General features: G+C 38.5%; 1 protein-coding gene across 1 annotated transcript in view; it reads right to left on the bottom strand.

Annotated features, from left to right (window-relative positions):
- Positions 1 to 9225, bottom strand: part of rimbp2 (RIMS binding protein 2) — a 173582-nt gene that overhangs the window by 91728 nt on the left and 72629 nt on the right. Inside the window, exon 3 of the mRNA XM_036578287.1 lies at positions 8260 to 8349. The gene's annotated coding sequence lies outside the window, so the exon portion shown is untranslated. The remainder of the gene's footprint in view (positions 1 to 8259; positions 8350 to 9225) is intronic.

Here is a 9225-nt window from a genome sequence, read left to right on the forward strand (position 1 = left end):
CTCTCTCTCTCCTGCATTTATAAATGTGTAATGAGGGCAGAGACTTTGTTTTGCAACAACAGCATTTGACACGCCTCCTTCTGTCTCCTCAACAAAGACCAACTCAGACACAACTAAACGATTACCTATAGCGCAGGTTACAGGGCTGGCCGTTCAGACAGACATACCTAAGCGAATACAGACTGGAGATGTTAAACTAACAGAGCCCAGACTGCGATGAATCACGGGTGCACGGATCGAAGGCAAAAGTAATGGAGCACAGACAGCAGAAAAGTGCTGATATTAGATTTAGCTAAGAGTACAATATGTAAATGTGAAATAATATTTCAAAAATAAAATATACAAAAACTAATTAAAAAATCAATAAAATAAATCAATATTTTGGCATGATTTAAGCAAAATCATTCAGAATGGGTGGATGTGTAATGTTTCATTGTAGAGAAACTTACAGACTCAGATTTCTTTACAGTGGTGGTGATAGAGGTCACAATGTCTACAACACAAAAACAGCCATTTTATTTACTATCCAAAACCACCAGTGGACCTACACATGTCATTCTGAGTCTTTATATGTATAGATGATACTAAAATAGTGGTAAATCTGTTTTCTTTGGGGACTATTTTGCCTTACAAGTCCTACAAGTAACTCTCTGCCATGAATAGCTTTTAAAAAAAAGTTTAGGCCAAAGCTTCATCACAAAACATACATACATACATACATCATCTAAACCGCTTATCCTTCTGGGTCGCGGTGGGGTGCTGGAGCCTATCCCAGCTGTCATTGGGCGGAAGGCAGGATACACCCTGGACAGGCCGCCAGTCCATCACAGGGGTCATCACAAAACAATGTCTCAGAAATATGTTAATAGCCATTTTATGTAATATCTTTCTGACAGGGAGCTTTTAAAGGCTTTCATCTCTTCAGACATCTGGTTCCTATCACCACCATCACTGTGAACAGTTCTGACTGAGTGACTTTGTTTAGACATTAATGATTGAATTGTGCCAAAATTTTAAAAAAATCTGTGGAATTTCCATTTAAGATTTTCATTAGCTAATATATAAAGTGTATAGGATTTAGATAGAAAGTGCGACTTCTGGCAGACCATTTCTAACTTTGATAAAGTCTCTTTAAAGCCTGATTTGGACAGGATTGTATTTACATGGTGTCATGGGGTCATTTCCTCTTTTACATGTGCTGCTTGGTAATGTTATTTCCCGTCACGATTGGCCACGTCTGTGTTTTTCCTTCTCCTAACCTGTGAAAATAACAGGTCATATTAATGAATGTTTCTCACTGAACTCACTGGTGCTCTGAGCGTTGTAGTACCATCCAGATACACCCAGATCTCGGTGGTTTTCCATGCAAATGCAGCCTTGCATTGGAAAAAAAGGTCTTAGGCTGCTGCTATTCGGCATATTTAGCTTCCTAGCAAAGGAGTATCCATATTAAACACTTCCTAAATCACTTAATGATGAATGTTGATGAAATGATTAAAGAGTCTCTCAACTGTTTACTTAATCTGTGTGATAGAACCATCTTCTCTACACTGGGTGAGCAGCTTCAGCAGGAGGAGGGAGAAAAAGTCCATCAGAAAACTGAAATACCTCAGGCTGATTATAAAGCATTACTTTACACTTATATATGCACGATATCAACTTCTATTTATATAGAAATAATGATGTTGTATCACTGTCAATTACTTTAACATCCACAGCAGTAGAAAATACAACCCACTAGAAACTCGCTTGGTTATTTTATTGCTGCCCAAGAGCTTCAGCACTGGGGAGACATGTACAATTTATTACAGACAATCCCCTCATAAACCAATCAGAATAGAGCTGAAGACAAAAACATTTTGATTAATGTGACGGCTTGGAAATTTATTTTCAACCTGTTTTCAGCTGTTGGCTGTAGCTGGTGAGCAGAGCAATAACTGAAATCCTGAACTACGAAAAAGCCACAGCAGATTTTAACTTCACGGCAGCATTTCAGGCTCTCTGAGAGCAAAACGGATATAGAGAAAACTTATAGTGCAAAAACAGCACATGCACAGGCATCGCTGAGCACTGACAGGGCATTTTTAGGCTCCAGTTAACATATCAGTGCATTAGAGCTGCTGAACTGAAACACAGGACAATGTTGCTTTGAGGTTTAGTGTTTAATTCAGCACAAGCCTCAAAGCGATGGTCTGGCCTAAAATTACATTTACACTCTTTTGCCCCTCACTCCAAATGTAGTCAGTCAGCCAAGACATGTTTGATGTCTGAAGTTTGCTTCTTTACTTTAGTACTGGAGCTAATGTGGCTAACAAGTAATGCAAGCTTATACCACAGCAATTAGAACTGTGTGCATGCAAATTATTACACTTTCCTCAGACCATGGGTTGTTAAGTCATCTCAAACAGACTTTCTCATGTGTGTTTGTCCATTTTTACACAAACCTCAATTTCAAAAAAGTCGGGACAGCATGTGTAATGCTAACGCAAACAGAAAACAGTGATGAGTGAACTCTGTTTGACATTAAAAACAGTGTGATACTTAATATTTTACCTTATGGACTGACTTTTTTTGTCAGTGTTAATGGTGCCTTCATGGACGCCATAGGCACTAATATCCCCCTTACCATGACAGACTCTGAACTTTACACAAGTAATAATCTGAGTGGTCCTTTTTTTCTTTAAAATGTCCATTATTTCTATAAAATGTTCATTATTTCTATATAAATATGAAAGTGTCGAGCCTTGAACCAAGCACAACACTTCTTTTATCCCCAAGCATGACAGCATCGCCTGTTTTAGACCCAGTCTTAAACTGCCCCTGTCCCACCAACTTTTTTGGAATATGTTGCAAGTACCAATTGCAAATGAGTGCATATTTCAAAAAGATGAAGCTGATAAAGTAAAACATTACATACCTTGTATTTATACTGCTTTCATTTAAGTACAGATCAAAGAAGATCTACAAAGGGATTTTATTTGCATTTCACATACCGACCCATTTAGAACTGATTCTTGCAGACAACAAAATGAGATAAAAATATGTACCATGGTCTGAGGCGTGGGTGTGATGATCTAGACATGCAGTTTGCACAATGCTATTTTTTTTTATTGTAATAATTACACATTTCAAACAAGTGTGCAATATCAGTCAGGCACAGATAGCATCAAACCCATATCCGCCTGTCTGATAAACCTTCATATCTGAGTGATTTACAAGCAGATTAGACTCACAAACACACACCAGCATATCGTCACCGTCCAAAGAAAAACAAGGATCTCTGAACCAGTAATTTTACAGAAGAGGGCTAAAATGCTTTTAACTTTCAGTATGAGTTCATGTACAGAGATGTTATTCCAAGCAATAGTGGAACATTTCAATTAGTCTAAACATTATGAAATTTTCATACATTGTAAGGGACGTCTGCTGAGCTCAAATTATGCAGAATACTAAAAATTACAAAAAATTGAGATTTTTTTTTGACAGCAATGATATAAATGTAGACATACCCACCCTAAAACCAGGGAGGACAAATAATTGTATTTATATACAATATATATATATATATATATATATATTGTAATTATATACTGTATTTAAATATTATTTTGGTATTATTGTACAACCCAATTTCCAAAAAAGTTGGGACAAAGACAACATATCAAATGTTGAAACTGAGAAATTTTATTGTTTTTTGAAAAATATTTGCCCATTTTGAATTTGATGCCAGCAACATGTTCCAAAACAGTTGGGAAGGGGCAACAAAAGGCTGGTAAATTTGTGTAATGCTAAAAACACCTGGTGGTTAATTGACAACAGGTCAATAACATGATTGGGTATAAAAAAGCATCTCAGAGAGGCTTTCAGAAGTAAAATGAGGAGGGGGTCACCACTCTGAGAAAGACTGCATGATCAAACAGTGCAACAATTCAAGAATAACGTTTCTCAACATAAAATAGCAAAGGACTTTAGCTTTTCATCATCTACAGTACATAATATCATAAAAACATTCAGAGAATCTGGAGCAATCTCTGTATGTAAGGGACAAGGCTGAAAACCAGTATTTGCTGGCTGTGATCTTTGGACCTTCAGGCAGCACTGCATTAAAAACAGACATGATTCTGTAGTGAAAATCACTGCATGGGCTCAGAAACACTTCTGATAAAACTGTCTGTGAAAACTGTTTGTCACTGCATCCACAAATGCTAATTAAAACTCAAAGAAGAAACCAAATATAAACAGGATCCAGAAACACTACCACCTTCTCTGGGCCTGAACTCGTTTAAAATGGACTGAGGGGAGTGGAAAAGTGTCCTGTGGGCCGACGAATCAATATTCGAATTTCTTTTTGGAAATCATGGACACTGTGTCCTCCAGTCTAAAGACCACTCAGCGTGTTATCAGTGCACAGTCCAAAAGCCAGTATTCATGATGGTATAGGGGTGCATTAGTACACATGGCATGGGTGACTGGCACGTCTGTGAAGGCACCGTTAATGCTGAACTATATATACATGTCTTGGCAACATATTTGATTGTGCAGTCTTTCACAGAGTAGTGAACCCTCCTCATCTTTACTTCTGAAAGCCTCATCTTTTTATACCAAATCATGTTACTGATCTGTTGCCAATTAACCACCAGGTGTTTCTTTTTTGGAAAGTGTTGTTGGCATCAACTTCAAAATGAGCAAATATTTTTCAAAAAACAATAAAATTTCTCTGTTTCAACATTTGATTTGTTGTCTTTGTCTTATTATCAATGAAATATATGGTTTAAATGATCTGCACGTCATTGGATTTTGTTGTTATTTACATTTTGCACAGCGTCCCAACTTTATATATATATGCAGATACAACAGTACACATTAGTTTTGTATATATATAGCATTTATTTTATCAAGAGTAATTTTACTGACCATCCAGGAAATTACACTTCAACTTCTCTAAAACACACACACACACACACACACACACACACACACACACACGTACATAAAAACACAAACACAAACGCACACACAGAGCTCCATGTCCCCTGCTGGATTATCAGACAATATCTTCCAGCAGAGGAGCTGAGGAAGCGGATATTACTACCATACACGCGCACACAGTGTCTATAAGGCTGCGTGATGATAAACTAGTCTGTCTGAGAGTGAGTGGGTGGCCATTCCCATGCTGCACTGGGGCAGACGGAGAGATCTGATAGGCTGAGAGGATGCACAGTGTGGTTTAATGATGAAAAATCTTCCAGCTTCTCTCTGACAAAAACACCATTAGAGCCCCCTCAAAGGAACGAATGATCAGAGAGAATAGAATACAACACCTGTGTGTGAGCAAATACAGCCTGGCGAAGGTTCTGCCTAATTCTCTGTTCTTTTCTTCCCTGACGCTGAAAAATGAATAACTTGTGCTTAATAGCCATTTTGACTGTAAGTTAAATAACTGAAGAGTGGTCTTTGACTTTTCACAGTACTACATAACACAAATTGGACATAAAATGATTACATATAGATATGTAGGGCTGGAATTATTACACGACATTCATTAATATTCAATATTCTCTTAAATGAATGATAAAGTAGACAAATACAACAAATCTGACAGAGGTTTCCGAGGAAGCATAACTTTACCTTTGGCCACCAGAAAAGAAAACAAGCTGTTGTTGATTCTGAAGCAGCAGAAGGGTCATGCCAGGGTTTCGACAAACCAAACTACTGCGAACTTTGCAGTTCACTGTCAGTGATTTTCAGAATGAGCCAATGTTACCATTACATACATCAAGGTTTCTCAACCTGTGGGACGGAGACCACCAGTGGGCCATGAAGCACCCTCTGGTGGTCCGCAGGATTTGTACTCAGAGGGAGGCAGTACTTTGTACTGGGCTGATAACGTCAAGCCATAAAAGCAAAAATGGGAAAAGATTTACTTATTAATTAAAAATCTAAGAATAAAACATCTCCATATTTATAACCAATATAAATACTAATAGAGACGTACACATAAAATCGCTGCAGTCGCAGGCTAATTAAACGTCATCACTCGGAGAGAGTGCAGCCGTGGGCGCGCGATGCAGAAGGCTAGCCAGCGCTGGAGAAGTTTCTCGGGCTGCTTTGTTTGGTGAGGACTTACCACGCCTTTTTCTTTAGTTCGCACCGTTTTGACATGTGTGAACACTCCACCCGCGTTCGGGTCTACAACAAACAGCAGAACCGGTCCAACAGAAACCTGCGAGTCTCGGCCCACTTCTTACGAACCTGTTCAGTTCATTGATTATGGAAATGTGCTCTGTGATCAAACGAGGGAATTTATCAACGGAGCTGTCTTTCCTTCTCTATTAGAGGCACAACGAGTGTTTCAAAGACTGACTCTTCACAGACTCTCATCACGAGCTGCTGTTGAAAACAACAGACATAAAATAATAGTCAAGATATGCGTTTGATTTCAACTCTTGGATCGTAGCGGAGCGTCCTTTGTCTGAGCATCAGCGCCACAGAGTGTTTAAACTCAAATCCTAAAGAAGCAGATATCCAGTAGGATTTATCATTATTGTTAATTGTGATGATGCTAATCCAGTTCACTGAATAAAGTGTGTGGTTTCAAATAAACCACAAAAACCTTCACAACTAAAGAGTCATCTCCAGACCAAACAGTTACTGTTTTGGGAAGCCAGTGGAGGATTTTTAGAGAACATGCAATGAACTGAAGCTGCAAATCACAGTCCACATGTACCTCATACATTTCTATTCTTTTTTTTTCTCTCTCCCCTTTTTATCATCACTACAACCATGTGGTTTTTAACATACCTGCAAATTTCGCAAACCTAGGAACACCTAGACCGAACGATCAAATCTTTTTCAGGCCCTAATTCTCAGGTTTTCAGTGTCGGCATTTAAGATTTAATAAAGTTGATTTTAGTTTTCTTGTGGGCCGCTATGCTTTGTAGTTATACACAGGTGGGCCTTGGGGTGGAAAAGGTTGAGAGCCCCCCCGACATACATCACTAAAGCTCATAATGCTTTACTAACGTTAGTCACTGGAATATTCTGAACTGTGTATGTTTCTGTTCAAAAACGTCAAAAACTACTGTTGATTCGATGGTTCATCCTGTCACAGCGCTACACACATTAGCATGATAACTGGACAACTAGTTAATAAGCTTAAAATACAACTTATCATGTAAACACAGTTGTCATGGAAACCTGTTCACACAGAGCTCTAATGAACTAGCATGCTGAAATGTTAAACTGCTTAAATGATGCTACAGGTTGAAGAACATTAATCTACATATTTATTATCATATCACTTCATTTCATCTTTCGCTTATTCACTGTACACTCTTAAAAAGATTGTTTTTTCATGGGTTCTTTCGTAAAGAGAATGGTTCTATCTAGAGCCATGAATTCTCTAAAGAACCATTTTATGCTTAAGTGGTTCTTTGCACGGTGAAATGTTCTTCAGATTGACGGAGAACGTGTTGTATATGGTTCCATATAGAATCACAACGGCACCAAAGAGGGTTTTTTCTATTGATACAAGCTTGACACTGTAACAATAAAAGAACCCTTTTTGGTGCTACACAGAACCATTTTCAAAAAGACAATACATTCTCCACCAATCTGAAGAACCATTTTACCATGCAAAGAACCACTTAGGTATGAAACGGTTCTTTAGAGAACCATTCTCTTTACTAAGGAACCCTTGAAGAACCATCTGTTTTCAGAGTGTAGTTTAAAAGTATAAACAAACTGCCACATGCTTTTTTTGTAGTGGTTATTTAGCTCCATTGGCAAACACGGTATTACTACTGCTCTTCAAATTGACACACATTTAAGGCAAATAATTAGTTGAATAATTTTCATAAATATCAAAATATTCATTTTTTGCAGCCCTAGATTTATGTACAATCCCATTTCCAGCAACTGTGCGTATGTGTTTATACAGTCGTACAGAAATGTTTGGGCAACCCTGATAAATGACAAAATAATTTTCGGTTGATTTCCTGAGTGTAAGCAAGTCAACACATCCTCTAGCAAAACTCAGCATATTTAATATTCTATGTTTTTTTCACCAACATGTTAAACTCACATAAATTGAAATTGCCATATTTAGGTTCCCTGTAGAGGATGTATTGACTTATTGTCACTCAAGATTAACAAAAGGTACTTCTGACCTGGGGTGTTCAAACTTTTGCACTGTATATGTGTGTTTGCAGCACAGGATTCATTATCAGGCCTCAGGTCAGGGTTAAGAACAAAGCCTACCTGCTCATACTCTGCAGTCTTCTGGGTATCAGCGAACAACTGGACATTTAAACGTGTTTTTCCCTGCAGAACATTCTGGAGCTCACTCTCCTGCAGGAACACACACACACACACACACACAGAAGTAAGGATTTCTATACACAAGCACGACATACGCTAATACACAGCGCACTTTGGTGACTCTCAGGAGAACTGAGCGCGCTGCTGAACGTGACATACACGAAAACACACAGATGCAGAAAAACAGCAGGTTTATATATATTCCTGGTAAGAAGCGTGTTTTCAGCACCGCTAGAGTTGCTCAATGAATTATTCATCCTACAGACAGACAGGGAGAAAGAGAGAGAGAGAGAGAGAGGGAGAGAGAGAGAGAGAAAGAGAGAGACCATCTGTCTCTGAAAGTCTGAGACTGAAGACAGCACTTTGAACTACAGAGACCAGCAGTCAACAGAATTCAATGCTGTCTCTACAGCAGGAACACTGAGGGGAGAGAGAGAGAGAGAGAGAGAGAGAGAGAGAGAGAGAGAGAGGGTGAGTGATATGATAATACATTATTATTGTAGCATCAGCGCAGAAGAAGACGCGGACCACACAGCACGTATAGGCGGTTGCTGTCTTAAGGAAATTAGCTTTCTCATATTTAACAACCATGAGACGTCTGAACACCATACTCCACCAGAGGGCAGTGTGGAGCCTGCGTCAGAGGTTTGGTTAGGCCAGGGGTCGCAACCCAAATGTTACGAAGAGCCATTTTGGCCTTTCAACAAAAATCAAACAACCTTGAGTGCCTTTTATGTCCATTTGTCCATTTTGGCTGTAAATATGTCTCAGTATGTGCTAATATGTTAGTATAGGATAAAAATATAATATAAAGAAAAATGCAGACTTACTTAGCTCTGCTTTCAGCTTTAGCTCAGCTATAGCCGCTGAAATGTCCATTCCTAATAGAAACTGCATAAACTACAT

The sequence above is a fragment of the Colossoma macropomum genome, unplaced genomic scaffold, assembly GCF_904425465.1.
Source record: "Colossoma macropomum unplaced genomic scaffold, Colossoma_macropomum, whole genome shotgun sequence".
NCBI classification, from domain to species: domain Eukaryota; kingdom Metazoa; phylum Chordata; class Actinopteri; order Characiformes; family Serrasalmidae; genus Colossoma; species Colossoma macropomum.